This window comes from Triticum aestivum, chromosome 3A (assembly GCF_018294505.1).
Source record: "Triticum aestivum cultivar Chinese Spring chromosome 3A, IWGSC CS RefSeq v2.1, whole genome shotgun sequence".
In the NCBI taxonomy this organism is placed as follows: domain Eukaryota; kingdom Viridiplantae; phylum Streptophyta; class Magnoliopsida; order Poales; family Poaceae; genus Triticum; species Triticum aestivum.
This window is the reverse complement of record NC_057800.1, coordinates 318,266,644-318,284,354: the sequence shown is the minus strand read 5'-3', so window position 1 is coordinate 318,284,354 and position 17,711 is coordinate 318,266,644.

Sequence of the window (17,711 nt, the reverse complement as noted above, 5' to 3'; positions counted from 1 at the left end):
AATTCTTTTCAAATACAAAACCCTCGAAAGAAGATGATATGACTTCTTCCATTTAATTAAATGAAAAAGGGTTTTTTGAAAAGATTTGAATTTTATTTGGAAATATTTCAAATTCAGAAACTTTAAGCAACTCAATGATTTTCATGAGAGAAGATAAAATGACTTCTTCAAAATATATGAAATACGAGTTGGAAGTTTAAAAGGATCAAATTTAAAGTCCGTTTGAAATTATTTTCAATTTGGAGTTATTTGGGTTTTATTCAAATTATTTTTCTCCAAAAATAAAATAAATGGAAAATAGGGTAAAATGATTCCCTACATCAGAAAATTGGATAGAAATAATTTTGAAATCATTTTGGTATTTCTAAAATGATTCTTATTGGGTTTTATTGTAGAAGTAGCACTGTTTGAATTATTTGAATTTTTGTGAATTTTATTTGGCACTAGAGAAATGTTCATGTTGTAGAAAATCTTTTTCTGAAAATTTTGATATATAATATGCCTATATAAAGTTTTATTTTATTATTGTTATCCAGTTTTCTTTTTTTGTTTTTATATAAAAAAGAAAAAAAATCTACGCGTGCGCGTGGAACTAACCGCCGCCCACATGCATAGCTTAGCAGCAGGCCGGCCCGTTTTTCTTTTGTTTTCTTTTATCTTATTTTTATTTTATTTTCGTTAACATTTAGTTTTTTTTTGAAACAAATTTCAGAAAAAATAGACTTCAGAAGAAAAAATGCGAGGCGTTAGCCTTTTTCTTCTCTGTTTCGTATATTTTCGTCTAAGTTTAGTCCCACATTGCCTAGCCTTGACCCTAAACCTATTTTCCACCTATAAATATAGACCCATAGAGGCTCCAAAAATCATCCGATTCGGGCTAAATCAATATTTTGGTTTGACTAGATTCATTTAAGAAAAAAATATATTCCTCCTCTCTCGCGCGGCTTTTGGAAATTGTCTCTTCTCTCCAAAGTTGTATTTTCTCTGCCTTATAAATGCATCTTTATTTATTCTTTTATACTTCCGTAGTTTATTATTTCTAGACTAATACGATAGAATAGTTAGATTATCAATTAGTATACGTATTTATATATTAGACCTTAGCCGTAGCTATTTTTTCCGTAAAACAGTTTGGTCCTGATTTTTCAAATAGCCATAATTTTTCACTCGTTTATCCAAATTAGATGAAACCAACGCCTATAGCTTCGTTTTGTTTTCACCTATCCATCGAACCTGTCACATCAACTTTTTGAAATTTTCAATTTTCAAATTTCAAATTTTGTTCAGATTCATATTCAAACTTCTTTTGAACATAACTTGAGGTTCGTAACTCCGATTTAGTTGATTCTTTTTGCAAATCGAAGCTCTTGACCTAAACTTTCTGATAAGGCCAAATTCACATAATTTTGGTACTGTTAGAAATTGTTTTATGTTGCAAGAGTTATTTGCTTGGTTTTGATGTTTTCCGAACTGTCTTCTCCGTCCTTCCCGATCTTCTGAGTGATTGCTTACGTGTGGTTACTATTGCCCGCTCACAATAGATTGAACGGAGTGCGACGAGTAGAACTATCAAGAGTTATGAGTGCGAATCATCTCATCAACAGTACAAGGCAACTTTACACTTTGATCATATCCCTTTCATACCCAGTTTTTATGCATTAGTTTCATCCTCAAACATTGCATGGTTAGGAATTGATAATATGTGGGTATTGGGAAGTAGTTGATGAGGTAGGAACCTATTGTCTTGCATTCAAACCTTGGGAGTTACTTCTATGTTACGCTTATACTGCTATGCTATGCTCGTAGACGTGGATTGGTTGAGTGTATTCATGACAGATGTGAGAGTTATCATTAATGGTTAACTTAAGGTGGCTACTTTAATAAACATTTGGATAGATTGGTTGGGGCACCCTGGAGTACCCAGTGGTTTGCCCTGGCACCTAGAGAACCCAGTGCTTGCCCAAGGGGATCCTGGAGGACCCGTGTGATCACCCTATGGAATGCCACCTAGGCTCAAAGGGATCATAAGATTATTCATGCTAGAAACTTCCGTGTGCAGACACAAGCCATTATGGGCTCTAGTATAGTTGAGTAAGTTGCGTGAAGCTCTCGAAGAGGTAGACTAGCAGATGTAGTGGGTTGTAGGTAGTATAGTCTATCCGGAGTAGAGAGTTAATGCTTTTGAAAGACTGTGTCTCGGTCATCCGTTTCTCAAACACCATGTAGTGCGAGAAATCCAACAGAGGAGATCGAGTCTTGTGGGGAAAAGTGCGCAATCCTCTACAGAGTGTACAAACTAATCATGGTTAGCCGTGTCCCCGGTTATGGACATCTTGAGTATCTGGTACTTGGATTATCATATTGATCTCATCACATTATTTAAATAATTTGTTGGGTTATTGATGATAATTTGGGGATTGAGTTGGAGGAACCTTCTCAATATTTTCAACCAACTTTGTAGTTAAATAAATTATATTCCTTTGCAGTAGGGAAAAATTGGCTTTTCACAAAAACATTATAACCATAGAGCTTTTCCACCAGCCATATATGCATGTAGTGATAGCTATTATTCATCATTATTCTATGGTGTGAATTTGCCAGTACATTCAATGTACTAACCCTTTGTGGCTCAACGTCTCATGTTGTAGGATTCTTACGACGAGTAAGTGATACGTTAGGGTTACAATTTCTACACTCAACTTTGCCGTTGGTGTTGATGGGAATCCACAACCTTATTATTACTTCCGCTATTTGGATTGAGGTAATAGTATTTACGTTACTTTATACATGTGATTTACCTCTGTTATAAATCCTCGAGTACTGTGTGTGTCAGCATACCAATCCAGGGATGACACTTAAGCACAGAGACTTGACCGTCTGAGGTCGGGTCGCTACAACTCAACTCATATGGCACATTATGATCTTAAAAATACTGCAGCTCATCTTAGAACCGAGGATCCCTGAACCGCTCCCCGCTTGTGAATTGCTAATGGTTCAGAGATTTATCAGCGACTTCTTCCTGAATCACTACATCAATCCCACTAGTGATAATGAAGATTTTAGCATGCCTTCTCTTGAAACATTGAGTAAGAGTTAGCCGTTAAACATATATGCATGGATCCATTATTTTCCATCTAATGAGGTATTCGTATTACACACACTATGATTAATTATGTAATGCATATATATGTCGACAAATCATTGGAATTTAGCTACCATTTGTTTAATTGCAGTTGTTGCGAAATCTGATGAATGTTCTTCCCGTGGACACTATTTGTTCAATTGCATATTGTGCGCGAGTTTGATTTTGCATGCCGATTCAAATGGGATATTTTTGCCTTAACCTGGAAATTGCTCTGCACACGGTTCAACTAAATGAGTGTGTGTGATCCACATTGGAAAGCATAAGTCATTCGTAGCAGAACCATCGGTGGTACACAACTGATCGCAGACGATTTGTAGCACTACAACGTGTGCGTAGGGGCTCCGGAACTATTTATGATACCACATTATCACACATGAGAGCTTAGAGTAAACCGTGCCCAATGTAAAATACAATCCCAATCGTAAATTTTTCAGGAAACGTGTGGGATCCCAAACGAAAAGCACATGTCACTCTTACCGCAACTGTCAGTGATACACAACAAATCACAAACGGTCTGCAACACTTGTATGTGTGTGAAGGGGCTCTTGAACCGTTTGTGATAGAACATTATCGCACACGGTAATTGTTCAGAAACGTGTGCGATGAAGTCATGCATGGCAGACGAGTTCCGCAAAAAACTCATGTGCAATGGGGCACATATCGCACTCAGTTCATATGCTGGCCCATGTGCCTTACATACCATTTCCCAAATGGTTCATTATGACACACCGTTTGGTTTCACCACGCCATTAGAAACGTTTAATCATTGATCCCACACATGTGACATAATTTGGTGTGTGCTGCATCGCATACGATTACATTTGGCAAGGCCTCTGCATCATGGCTCCCTATCCCCGACGGTTTTTGGGTCGTGTGGGAAGGACCCCCCTATCGCACACACTCACTTGGCGACGTTTCAGAATGCCGTCATGGAAAGGGCTTAAAAACCGTTTGTATAGCACCTCGCTGTACCGGTGTTGTGTCAAATAAATAAATTTGGGTTGAATACTCTACCCTCGAAAACTATTGCGATCCCCTATACTTGTGGGTTATCACCGTCTAACCAACCGTCGAACCATCCACCCATCTGAGCCCCTTAGCAATGGTTGCCTTCTCTCGTTTGTGGTGGAAGCGACTGTCGCCAGGGCACCTAGTAGAAATCATAGTGTAGGTCCGTGTCGTGGATGCTTGGAGGTCCCGCATTGAGGCAGGCCAACCTCCAAACTCTCCGGAGTAGAGCTTGAAGGAGGAAGGCGACCCCATGGTCATGGCAAATATCACAATGGATGGTGTGAAGGAGGAGCAGACACCCGTGCATGTTTGCTAGCACTTTTGAGGCAATCTTGTAAAACACGTTACATAAACTAATAGGGCGGAATTGTGACAATAAAGTGGGGTTAGATACCTTAGGTATTAAAACCAGGAGTGTATCATTAACGTAGGATGGACTCTCCTCCCCTCGAACAATTCCCAGAATGGCCCGAGTGACCGCTTCCCCACAAATGTCCTAGTGCCTCTGAAAAAAGTGAGCCGGGAACCCGTCAGGCCCTGGTGCTTTGGTAGGAAACATCTGGAACAGAGCTGTTTTCACTTCCTTCTCCTCGTATGGTGCCATAAGAATTTCATTCATGGCCGGTGTCACCTTTGCCGGGACATGTTCAAGTACTTCTTCAACTCCCTGTACACCTTCAGAAGTATAAAGATTTCTGTAAAAGTCGAGTGCTAGTTGCTGCATCTCAGACATGTCCTCTGTGAGCTCGCCATCAGCCCTTTGCAACGCCTTTATCAGATTCTTCCTCCGCCTCATAGATGCTCGCATATGGAAAAAGTGAGTGTTACGATCTCTGGCAGACAACCACTTGATTCGAGATCGCTGCCTCCACATAAGCTCTTCTCGCAAGTACAGTTCGATGAGTCTGTCATTGATCTTTGTTTCTGCATGAGATGGTCCAGCCCTACCTGGCTCATTGCGTAGCCTATCAAGTTCATTCTTGAGCTTGTGGATCTCTTCGCGTACACTACCAAATGAAGACTTGGCCCAATCTCCCAAGTTGTTTGCCAAAGCATTCAGTTTAGTTCGAACCTCGTTCGCCGTTAACTATCCCCCGGGCTCCCATGCAGTTTGGATTGTTGGTTTCAACTCCGCCTGGGTGTCCCACATCACCTCATATCAAAATCTCTTATAAGCCTTTGCTCCTGGAGGGCGTGCCCTACCCCCTTGGGCACGCCCCCGTCCTTGTGGCCACCTCGTGTGCCCTCCGGACTCCATTTTCTTGAACGATACTTCTTTTGGTCGGTAAAAATTCATTATATAATCTCCCGAAGGTTTTGACCACTGTACCATGACAATATCTCCTATTTTTGTTTCAAGCTGTTTTTCTGATAGATCTAGATCACCATGACATCTCCAAGCGCCCCCAAGGACAAGTTTTTCAAGAAGGTCATAAAACCCTACCTTGTGGAGGAGCTGTGACACCCTCAAGCCATTGAGATGCGTGAGGGGGTGCTGCACATCCGCGATGTGGAGGGGCCAAAGAAGACCGGAAGCATGGAGACAAGACTCGAAGCAATGGAGCAACAAGTTTTCAAGTGCCAAGGCATGGTGGAACATGGACTCAACGCTAATCACATGATGACCGCTGAGTTCACCAACAATCACAAGCTGGATGCCAAGAACATTGAGGAGGCCATCTTCAAGCTTCATGAGAAAATCGAGCATCTCCAAGCCCAGATCTATGACCTGCAAAACCAAAACTGTGAGTATGAATACAAATTTAAGAGGATGAGTTTGGCTGCATATTTGAGGATCCCGGAGACTCGTTCATCTTTCTATGATGGTGAACTTATGCCTTGGAAGATGGATGACAAACCCACTTCATCAACAACTCCATCATCATCACCTCGAAGAAAGAGACATAAATACATGGGTATGGGCACTCCCCTTGGCAATTGCCAAGCTTGGGGGAGGTGCCCCTGTATCATATCACCATCACATCTTTACCCTTATCGTTTTTCTTAGTTTGATCCTTTTGATTATATCTTGATCTAGTAGAATCAAGTTTTAGTTTGATCTAGCTTTGAGTTTTGTTTCAATCTCTATCTGTATAATCGAGTCTGTGAGTTATATATAATAAAGAGTAGTTTTGAGTTGAGGGCTTTGCTTTCTTGCTATGATCTTGAGGGAATTAAATAAAAGAAAGATATAAATAAATAAAAATATCATATATTGGTCCTATGGAGAGTAATGACTTCACATATAAAGAGTATGATGAATAAAATTTGTTGAGAGTTGACAAACATAGTTTTGGTCACTGTTGCAACTAATAGGAAGTAATAAAGAAAGAGAGGCTTCACATATAAATATACTATCTTGGACATCTTTTTAATTGTGAGCACTCATTAAAATATGACATGCTAAAAAATTGATGTTGGACAAGGAAGACAACATAATAAGTTATGTTTTCTTCTTTCCAAATAGAAGTTATATTGCCATGGATCATCCAACATGTCCAGCTTGCCTTTCCCTCTCATGCTAGCCAAATTCTTTCCACCAAGTAGAGATACTACTTGTGCTTCGAAACATCCCTTAAACCAATTTTGCCATGAGATCACCATACCTACCTATGGATCGAGTAAGATCCTTCAAGTAAGTTGTCATCGGTGCAAGCAATAAAAATTGCTCTCTAAATATGTATGATCTATTAGTGTGAAGAAAATAAGCTTTATACGGACTTGTGATATGGAAGAAATAAAAGCGACAGACTGCATAATAAAGGTCCTTATCACAAGCGGCAATATGAAGTGGTGTTCTTTTTGTTGGGAAATGCAGTAATTTCAAAAAAATTCCTATGCACACGCAGGATCATGGTGATGCATAGCAACGAGAGGGGAGAGTGTTGTCTACGTACCCTCTGTAGCGACCAGACCCGAATGGATCAAGTCTCTGTGCTCAGGTGTCATCCCTGGATCAGTAATGCTGACACCACACAGTACTTCGAAGGATTTATAGCAGAGTAGCAATCACACACTTATTACATCGATTGTCCAGAAGAGGACTTATTACAATAAATATGGCTTAAGGCCATCTAATGACGATAACAGCGGAAGGCTTGGAAGTTAAGTGAGTCCATCAACTCCATCGGCATCACTGAGTATAGAACCACGACCTAAATTCCTTACTCGTCGTCTGAAAAGTCTGCAACATGAAAGTTGCAGCCCGAAAACGGGTCAGCACATGGAATATGCTGGCAATGTAACACATAGAGAGTAATGAAACAATAAGCCTATACTACATGCATATTTGGCTGGTGGTAAGGCTCTATGGTTACAGTTTTGCGAAAAGCCAATTTTTCCCTACATCAAAGGAATAATTTTGTTTAACTATCATGGTGGTTGTTAAACATTGAGAATGGTTGACAGCATCCTCAATCCCAATTAAAAGTACTCATTAAAACCCAATAGCTTTTATTAGAGGTAACATGTTGAGATTCACATGATATTCAATTACCAGATACTCAAAACGTCCATAACCGGGGACACGGCTAATCATGATTAGTTTATACACTCTGCAGAGGTTTGCGCACTTTTCCCCACAAGACTCGATCGCCTCCGCTTGATTCTCGCACTACATGGTGTTTGAGAAACGGATGACCGAGACATAGTCTTTCAGAAGCGCTAGCACCTTACATGTGGGTAGACCGTACCAACCTACATCCCCTACATCAGCTAGCCTACCCGTAAGAGTTCGCACAACTTAATCAACTACGCCAGAGCCCATAATTGGCTTGTGGCTGCACACGGAAGTTTCCAGTTTGAAATATCTTATGATCCCTTAGAGCCTGGGTGGCGGTCCGAAGAAATACAGGCAAGTCCTGATGGAAACCAGGTGCCTCAATCCACCCAGATGTGTGTTTAGGTTGCCACCTTAGATAAACCATTAATTAACAATCTCACATCTGTCATGGATATTCACTCACCCAATCCACGTCTACTAGCATAGCATAGCATAATAAGCAAACGTAGAAGTAACTCCCAAGGTTTCATAAGTAACAGGTAATAGGTACTACCTCAATTCTACTTCCCAATCCCACAATTTAATTTAGATCCTAAACAATGCAAGTGTTTGAGGGTTTGATCTAATGCAATAAAACTGGGTAGTAGGAAAGATATGATCAAGTGTTACTTGCCTTGCTGATGATCCGCGTGACCTAGAGATTCGAAGTAACAAGCGGCGCACTCCGGGTGATCTAACGCAGACAAACAACAAGCATACAATAAGTACTCATCTAATGCACAGGGAAATCTCGAATAAAAGATCTAACCAGAGAGTTCAACTTAAGAACCCTGGTTGCAAAAGAATCGAATCAAATAAGGCATCGAAAGTCGGAACTCGAGAGAGAACGACTCGGTTTAGAAATCTGAAATTAGGTCAAAATTTCACAGTAGCAAAACTCTGTGAAAGTTGGTTAGTCGGAACGGCGGTTTCGTTACGAAACTCCAGGCGTTTGAATCACCTGATTCCGATAAACGAGCAAGAAATAAAACAGATTTGAAAATTGGATCGGAAATCGAATCAGAAAAATAACGGATTAAATCCGATTAAAAGAAAAACGACGAACGGTTTAAATAACGGACGTTCGTTAACAGAACCAATCCAACGAACGCGTTCATTGAAACGAACGGTTCGGTGAACGTTTGTTAAATAAGAAAACCGAAAAATAAAACCAATCTAGTTTTTTTTTTAAAAAAAAACCGAACACGTTTTTTTTTAATAAACCGGATCGGTTTTTAGGGAAAACCGGATCGGGGCGGGGCTACCTCCGGTGATCGCCGGCGGGGCTCCGGGCGGCGGGCTAGGGGTCGGCGGCGGGGTCGGGAGGGGGCGGCGAGGGGCGGCGGGGCTCCCGGCGTCGGCGAGGGACGGCGGCGGCGGCGTTCCGGCGGCGGCGGCGTTCCGCGCGGGTCGGGAGGCGAGGGGCGAGGGCGGCTCGGGGTGAGAGAGAGGGGGGGGGCGGCGCATATAAAGGGGGGGGGTCGCCGGGTGGCTTGGGGAAGGGGCAGGGGGCGCCGGGTCGGAGCCGGACTCCGGGAGGCGTGCGGCGGCGGGGAAGCTCCCGCTCGGGCGGCGGCGTGCGCGCGAGGGAGAGGGAGGCGGGGCGCTGGGCCGGGCCTGGCTGGCTGGGCCGGCTGGGCCTTGGCCCAGGGGGGGGGCGGCGCGATTTTTTTTTAAAAAACAAAACGAATTAAAAAAAATACCAAATGAACTCTGATTTAAATAAAACAAATTTTCCCCGACTCCTAAAAATGAGTCGAACAAAATGAACTTTAAAAACGGCAAACATGCATAAATTTTTAAAATGCTCATTTTTGCCTAAGCAAAATAAATCTTCCAAAACCAAATCTTGATTTATTTATAATATCTTCATTTTTCCTAAATATTGGGAAAGTCATATTATTCCCTCTCTTAAAATTTTTATAGGAAAAACTTTATGAAGATAATTAAATAAATCCAAATGATCCTATTTTCAAAATTTGAGAAATCCCAAATATGAAAATAATGAAACTTCCAACTCTCTCCGAGGGTCCTTGAGTTGCGTGAAATTTTCTAGGATCGGAAAATGCGAGAAAAATATGATATGCATGATGACCTAATGTATAACATTCCAAATTGAAAATTTGGGATGTTACAAACCTACCCCCTTAAGATGAATCTCGCCCTCGAGATTCGGGTTGGCTAGAAAATAGGTGAGGGTGGTCCTTGAGCAAAACTTCCTCTCTTTCCCAGGTGGCTTCATCCTCAGTGTGGTGGCTCCACTGAACTTTACAAAACTTGATAACTTTGCTGCGGGTAACTCTGCTGGCATAATCGAGAATCTTAACAGGTTTTTCCTCATATGTCAAGTCATCCTTCAACTGAATTGCTTCCAGTGGCACTGTGTCTCTTAACGGTACCTCTGCTATCTCTGGGTGACATTTCTTCAACTGAGAAACATGGAATACATCATGAACTCCTGACAGTCCTTCTGGCAATTCCAACTTATAAGCAACTTCTCCCATACGTTGCAAAATCTTATACGGTCCAACGAAACGGGGTGCTAACTTTCCTTTAACTCCAAAACGCTTAACTCCTCGAAGCGGGGATACTCTGAGATATACTCTGTCTCCAACTTCATACTCAATCGCTTTGCGCTTTGAATCGGCATAGCTCTTCTGTCTGGACTGGGCTACCTTGAGCCTGTCTCGAATCAACTTAACCTTCTGTTCAGACTCCTTAATCAAATCTGGTCCAAACAACTGACGATCTCCAGTTTCGTCCCATGACAACGGTGTCCTGCACCTTCTTCCATACAGAGCCTCGAAAGGTGCCATCTTCAAGCTGGTTTGGTAACTGTTGTTGTAGGAAAATTCTGCATACGGCAAATTATCATCCCAGCTAGATCCATAATCTAGTGCACAAGCTCTCAGCATATCTTCCAAAATCTGATTGACTCTCTCAGTCTGTCCATCGGTCTGTGGGTGGAAAGCTGTACTGAATTCCAATCTAGTTCCCAATGTCTCGTGCAACTGGTTCCAAAATTTCGAGGTAAACTGGGTTCCTCTATCTGATACGATGCTCCTCGGAACTCCGTGTAAACACACAATTCTGGTCATGTATATCTTTGCCAACTTAGCACTGCTATAGGTAGTCTTGACTGGAATGAAATGAGCTACCTTTGTTAAACGGTCGACTATAACCCAAATCGAGTCATATCCTGAACGGGTCTTTGGCAAACCTGTGATGAAATCCATGCCTAGTTTATCCCACTTCCATTCGGGTATCGGCAACGGTTGTAACAATCCTGCTGGCTTCTGATGTTCTGCCTTTACTCTCTGACATACATCGCAAATTGCTACATACTCCGCAATATCCTTCTTCATTCCGGTCCACCAGAAAGTGTTCTTCAAATCCAAATACATCTTGGTATTTCCTGGGTGAATCGAATAGGGTGAATCATGGGCTTCTTGTAAAATCAACTTCCTGATTTCTGGGTTATTGGGCACATAAACACAGTCTTCAAACCATAGGGTATCGTGTTCATCCTCACGAAATCCTTTAGCCTTTCCTTTGCCCATTTTCTCCTTTATAGAGGCAACTTCCTTATCTGCCTTTTGGGCTTCTCTGATTTTGTCCATCAGTGTCGACTGAATCTCCAATGTTGCTACATAGCCTCTCGGAACTATTTCCAAACATAGCTCTCGAAGGTCCTCGGCTAACTCATTGGGTATTCCTCCCATCATTAGGGTATTGACGTGGCTCTTACGGCTCAATGCGTCTGCTACGACATTAGCCTTTCCGGGGTGATAATGCAATCTCATATCATAATCCTTGATAAGTTCTAACCATCTCCTTTGTCTGAGATTCAATTCCTTCTGTGTGAAGATGTACTTCAGACTCTTGTGATCCGTATATACTTCACAATGATTTCCAATGAGAAAATGTCTCCACGTCTTCAGGGCATGCACAACGGCTGCTAACTCCAAATCATGAGTGGCATAATTCAACTCATGGGGCTTAAGTTGTCGTGAAGCATACGAAACAACTCTTCCTTCCTGCATAAGCACTGCTCCAAGTCCTCGACGTGAAGCGTCGCAATACACCTCATAATCCTTAGTCTGATCTGGCAATATCAAAACTGGTGAGGTAACCAATCTTTTCTTCAACTCCTGAAAACTTGCCTCACAGTCCTCAGTCCATATGAATTTGTTATCCTTCTTCAACAATTCAGTCATAGGCTTAGCAATCCTTGAGAAATTCTCAATGAATCTTCGGTAGTATCCTGCGAGTCCAAGAAAACTCCGAATCTCTCCAACTGTCGTTGGTGCTTCCCAATTAGTTACGGTCTCAACCTTTGTGGGGTCAACTGCTATTCCTTCTCCGGATATAACATGTCCGAGAAATCCAACTTCCTTTAGCCAAAACTCACATTTGCTGAACTTGGCGTATAACTGATGTTCTCTTAGCTTCTCCAAAACCAATCGCAATTGTTCCTTGTGTTCCTCTTCATTCTTCGAGAAAATCAAAATGTCATCTATGAACACCACGACGAACTTATCCAAAAACTCCATAAACACTTTGTTCATCAGGTTCATGAAATAAGCTGGTGCGTTAGTCAGTCCAAATGACATAACGGTATACTCGTACAGTCCATATCTCGTGGTAAATGCAGTCTTGGGTATGTCTTGCTCCCGAATCTTCAACTGATGGTACCCTGATCGCAAGTCGATCTTGGAAAACACTTTGGCTCCTTGCAAACGATCAAACAGATCATTTATCATTGGTAGTGGGTACTTGTTCTTGATTGTTACCGCATTCAATTCACGATAATCAACAACCATTCTCAAAGATCCATCCTTCTTCTCCACTAACAAAACGGGTGATCCCCAAGGTGAAGAGCTTGGGCGTATATAACCTTTATCCAATAGCTCCTTAATCTGCTTCTTGATTTCTGCCAAATCTTGTGCTGGCATCCTGTATGGTCGTTTCGATATCGGGCCTGTTCCTGGCAATAGTTCAATCAAAAACTCAATGTCTCTATCCGGTGGCATGCCTGGCAACTCTTCCGGAAATACATCAGGAAAATCCTTCACCACTGGTACTTCTTCCTGCACCACTCCTGATAAGCAATTTACTTGTGCTCTCCTCGGCTCGTGCCGTGATACATACTTAATCCTTCTTCCTTCTGGTGTGGTGAGCAAAATTGATCTAGTGGAGCAATCAATGTTTCCTCCATACTTTGATAACCAATCCATTCCTAATATCACATCAAATCCTTGGGATTCCAGAACTATTAGGTCTGAGGGGAAAACATAGTGTCCAATCCTTAGTGGCAGTCGATCACACCATTTACTAGCCATGTACTCTGCTCCGGGTGAGGTTACTAGCATGGGTGACCTAAGGGCTTGGGTCGGTAACTCATACTTATCCACAAATTCCCTTGATATGTATGAATGTGATGCACCAGTATCGAAAAGAACAACTGCAGTAAATGACTTAACCAAAAACTTACCGATTACTGCATCGGGCTGATCTTCAATCTCCTCCACATCAATGTGGTTCACCTGTCCCCTGTTGAAAGGGTTGGGCTTCTTTCCAGAGCTTCCATTGCCATTTCCATTCTGGCCTTCTGGACAGTCATTTGCATAATGCCCCGTCTTGCGGCACTTAAAGCAAGTAATGTGACTCAAGTCTGCCTTGGATGGTGTTGACGGGTTGGTGCGATTCTGTCCGTTGCTTCCTCCATTCCCGTTCCCATTCTTAGTGCCATTATGGTTGTGCGAATTACCTCCTCCATGGGTATGCTGAAACTGAATTCCTGATTTAGGGGTATAACGAGTCTTCTGCTGAGCTCCAGAGTTATACTTCCCTTGTCCATACTTTCGCTTGCGGTTCTCAATTTGCTGCTGCTTTCCTTCAATCATAAGGGCTCGGTCTACTAACTCCTGGTAGTTATTGAAACTTGCTACCATCAACGGCATGCTGAACTCATCATTCAGTCCTTCTAGAAACTTCTCCTGTTTAGCCGCATCTGTAGCAATGTCATCTGGGGCATAACGTGCTAATTTGCTAAAGTCATCCACGTACTGGCCAACAGTCCTTCCTCCTTGGCGTAAGTTGCGAAACTCACGCTTCTTCATGGCCATGGCTCCTGCTGAGACATGGGCAGTGCGAAAAGCTTGCTGAAATTGATCCCATGTGACAGTGTCTACCGGGTAAGTGGCTGTGAAATTCTCCCACCATGCGGCTGCGGGTCCTTCAAGCTGATGTGCTGCAAACTTCACTCTTTCTCCATCTGTGCATCCTGCAGTGGTCAACTCCCTTCCTATCTTGCGGAGCCAATCATCTGCTACAATCGGCTCGGTGCTACTGGAGTACACCGGCGGATTTAGTCTAAGGAAACGAGTCAAATGATCCGCAGGTGGTGGTGGTGGGTTGTTGTTGTTGTTGCCCTGGTTCTGCACCAATGTTTGAATCAGGGTGTTCTGCTGCTGGATCAGTTGGGTGATCTCTGGCGGGAAAACGAATCCAGGGTCGCGTCTCGGAGGCATCTGATGGGTTTAGAAAAGAAGAGAAATTTAGAATAGAATGAGGTCTAAGGGGAATCACTACCCAAATGCACATGAGCAAATGCACACAAAATCACTCCATTCAATCAAACAAGGCTTACAACGATCTAACTATCGCAAGTGCGTGTACTATAATGTTTACATGGGGGGAAATACTACTAATATGTGGGGGACTTCTACTAATTTGAACCGGTGGAAGATTCCATGATGTCTGCTCCAGCTTCGTCTTCAAAATCGGGTTCACTTGGATCCGAATCTGGGTCGTCGATGTTGATGTAGTCGCTTGGACAGTTGATATACTGGTCTTCATTCCTGAGTGCTAACTTCTTCTTGAGTTCTTCGATCTCATACTTAAGATCGTTATTGTGTCTTGCTAGAGCTACGATCTCGTCCATGTAGTCCTTGCGTGTAGTCTTTAGTTCTCCTTCAAGTTCGATGATCCTTCCCTTTGCATTCTGCAACTCCAACATATCATTGCACATCTGGTTCTCCTGGCGTCGAATGTGCTGGTTTAACTCCTGGATAAAAGCTGCAATGGATCTATCCTTCTTGGTGCTGACTATGTCCCATTTGTCATCTCGGCGTCCGCAAATCTGGTAGATGGTGTCCTTGAGGTCTTCTTGATAAACTTCTCCAATGCGTCCCATGGTGATATGAGCTGCCATGCTCTTTCCCAGACTCCAAGTTGGTGCACTGAAAACACTATCTATAGGCTTGGTGATTGGGGCGAATGTCCTTCCTGGAACGTGAGCGTGAATCTTCCAGCGCTCCTCTTCAGGCAGAGTGGCGTTGAAAGTCCCGGTGAAACTTGGTAGTCCAATGTTCAGGTACTTGGTAACTTCCTTCAAGTGAAATCCAAATGGTGTGCCTTCATCCGGTTGGGTGTACTTGATCTTCGCGTCCTTCATCCTAAAGAGTAGAATAGATGAGGAGTTAGAAAATGAGAGGAGAGTAGTGATCTATGGCTTTAACTTAGTGGTCGTGTCCTACAGTCAGCGTGTGCTCTGATACCATCTCTGTAGCGACCAGACCCGAATGGATCAAGTCTCTGTGCTCAGGTGTCATCCCTGGATCAGTAATGCTGACACCACACAGTACTTCGAAGGATTTATAGCAGAGTAGCAATCACACACTTATTACATCGATTGTCCAGAAGAGGACTTATTACAATAAATATGGCTTAAGGCCATCTAATAACGATAACAGCGGAAGGCTTGGAAGATAAGTGAGTCCATCAACTCCATCGGCATCACTGAGTATAGAACCACGACCTAAATTCCTTACTCGTCGTCTGAAAAGTCTGCAACATGAAAGTTGCAGCCCGAAAACGGGTCAGCACATGGAATATGCTGGCAATGTAACACATAGAGAGTAATGAAACAATAAGCCTATACTACATGCATATTTGGCTGGTGGTAAGGCTCTATGGTTACAGTTTTGCGAAAAGCCAATTTTTCCCTACATCAAAGGAATAATTTTGTTTAACTATCATGGTGGTTGTTAAACATTGAGAATGGTTGACAGCATCCTCAATCCCAATTAAAAGTACTCATTAAAACCCAATAGCTTTTATTAGAGGTAACATGTTGAGATTCACATGATATTCAATTACCAGATACTCAAAACGTCCATAACCGGGGACACGGCTAATCATGATTAGTTTATACACTCTGCAGAGGTTTGCGCACTTTTCCCCACAAGACTCGATCGCCTCCGCTTGATTCTCGCACTACATGGTGTTTGAGAAACGGATGACCGAGACATAGTCTTTCAGAAGCGCTAGCACCTTACATGTGGGTAGACCGTACCAACCTACATCCCCTACATCAGCTAGCCTACCCGTAAGAGTTCGCACAACTTAATCAACTACGCCAGAGCCCATAATTGGCTTGTGGCTGCACACGGAAGTTTCCAGTTTGAAATATCTTATGATCCCTTAGAGCCTGGGTGGCGGTCCGAAGAAATACAGGCAAGTCCTGATGGAAACCAGGTGCCTCAATCCACCCAGATGTGTGTTTAGGTTGCCACCTTAGATAAACCATTAATTAACAATCTCACATCTGTCATGGATATTCACTCACCCAATCCACGTCTACTAGCATAGCATAGCATAATAAGCAAACGTAGAAGTAACTCCCAAGGTTTCATAAGTAACAGGTAATAGGTACTACCTCAATTCTACTTCCCAATCCCACAATTTAATTTAGATCCTAAACAATGCAAGTGTTTGAGGGTTTGATCTAATGCAATAAAACTGGGTAGTAGGAAAGATATGATCAAGTGTTACTTGCCTTGCTGATGATCCGCGTGACCTAGAGATTCGAAGTAACAAGCGGCGCACTCCGGGTGATCTAACGCAGACAAACAACAAGCATACAATAAGTACTCATCTAATGCACAGGGAAATCTCGAATAAAAGATCTAACCAGAGAGTTCAACTTAAGAACCCTGGTTGCAAAAGAATCGAATCAAATAAGGCATCGAAAGTCGGAACTCGAGAGAGAACGACTCGGTTTAGAAATCTGAAATTAGGTCAAAATTTCACAGTAGCAAAACTCTGTGAAAGTTGGTTAGTCGGAACGGCGGTTTCGTTACGAAACTCCAGGCGTTTGAATCACCTGATTCCGATAAACGAGCAAGAAATAAAACAGATTTGAAAATTGGATCGGAAATCGAATCAGAAAAATAACGGATTAAATCCGATTAAAAGAAAAACGACGAACGGTTTAAATAACGGACGTTCGTTAACAGAACCAATCCAACGAACGCGTTCATTGAAACGAACGGTTCGGTGAACGTTTGTTAAATAAGAAAACCGAAAAATAAAACCAATCTAGTTTTTTTTTTTAAAAAAAAACCGAACACGTTTTTTTTTAATAAACCGGATCGGTTTTTAGGGAAAACCGGATCGGGGCGGGGCTACCTCCGGTGATCGCCGGCGGGGCTCCGGGCGGCGGGCTAGGGGTCGGCGGCGGGGTCGGGAGGGGGCGGCGAGGGGCGGCGGGGCTCCCGGCGTCGGCGAGGGACGGCGGCGGCGGCGTTCCGGCGGCGGCGGCGTTCCGCGCGGGTCGGGAGGCGAGGGGCGAGGGCGGCTCGGGGTGAGAGAGAGGGGGGGGCGGCGCATATAAAGGGGGGGGGTCGCCGGGTGGCTTGGGGAAGGGGCAGGGGGCGCCGGGTCGGAGCCGGACTCCGGGAGGCGTGCGGCGGCGGGGAAGCTCCCGCTCGGGCGGCGGCGTGCGCGCGAGGGAGAGGGAGGCGGGGCGCTGGGCCGGGCCTGGCTGGCTGGCCGGCTGGGCCTTGGCCCAGGGGGGGGGCGGCGCGATTTTTTTTTTAAAAAAACAAAACGAATTAAAAAAAATACCAAATGAACTCTGATTTAAATAAAACAAATTTTCCCCGACTCCTAAAAATGAGTCGAACAAAATGAACTTTAAAAACGGCAAACATGCATAAATTTTTAAAA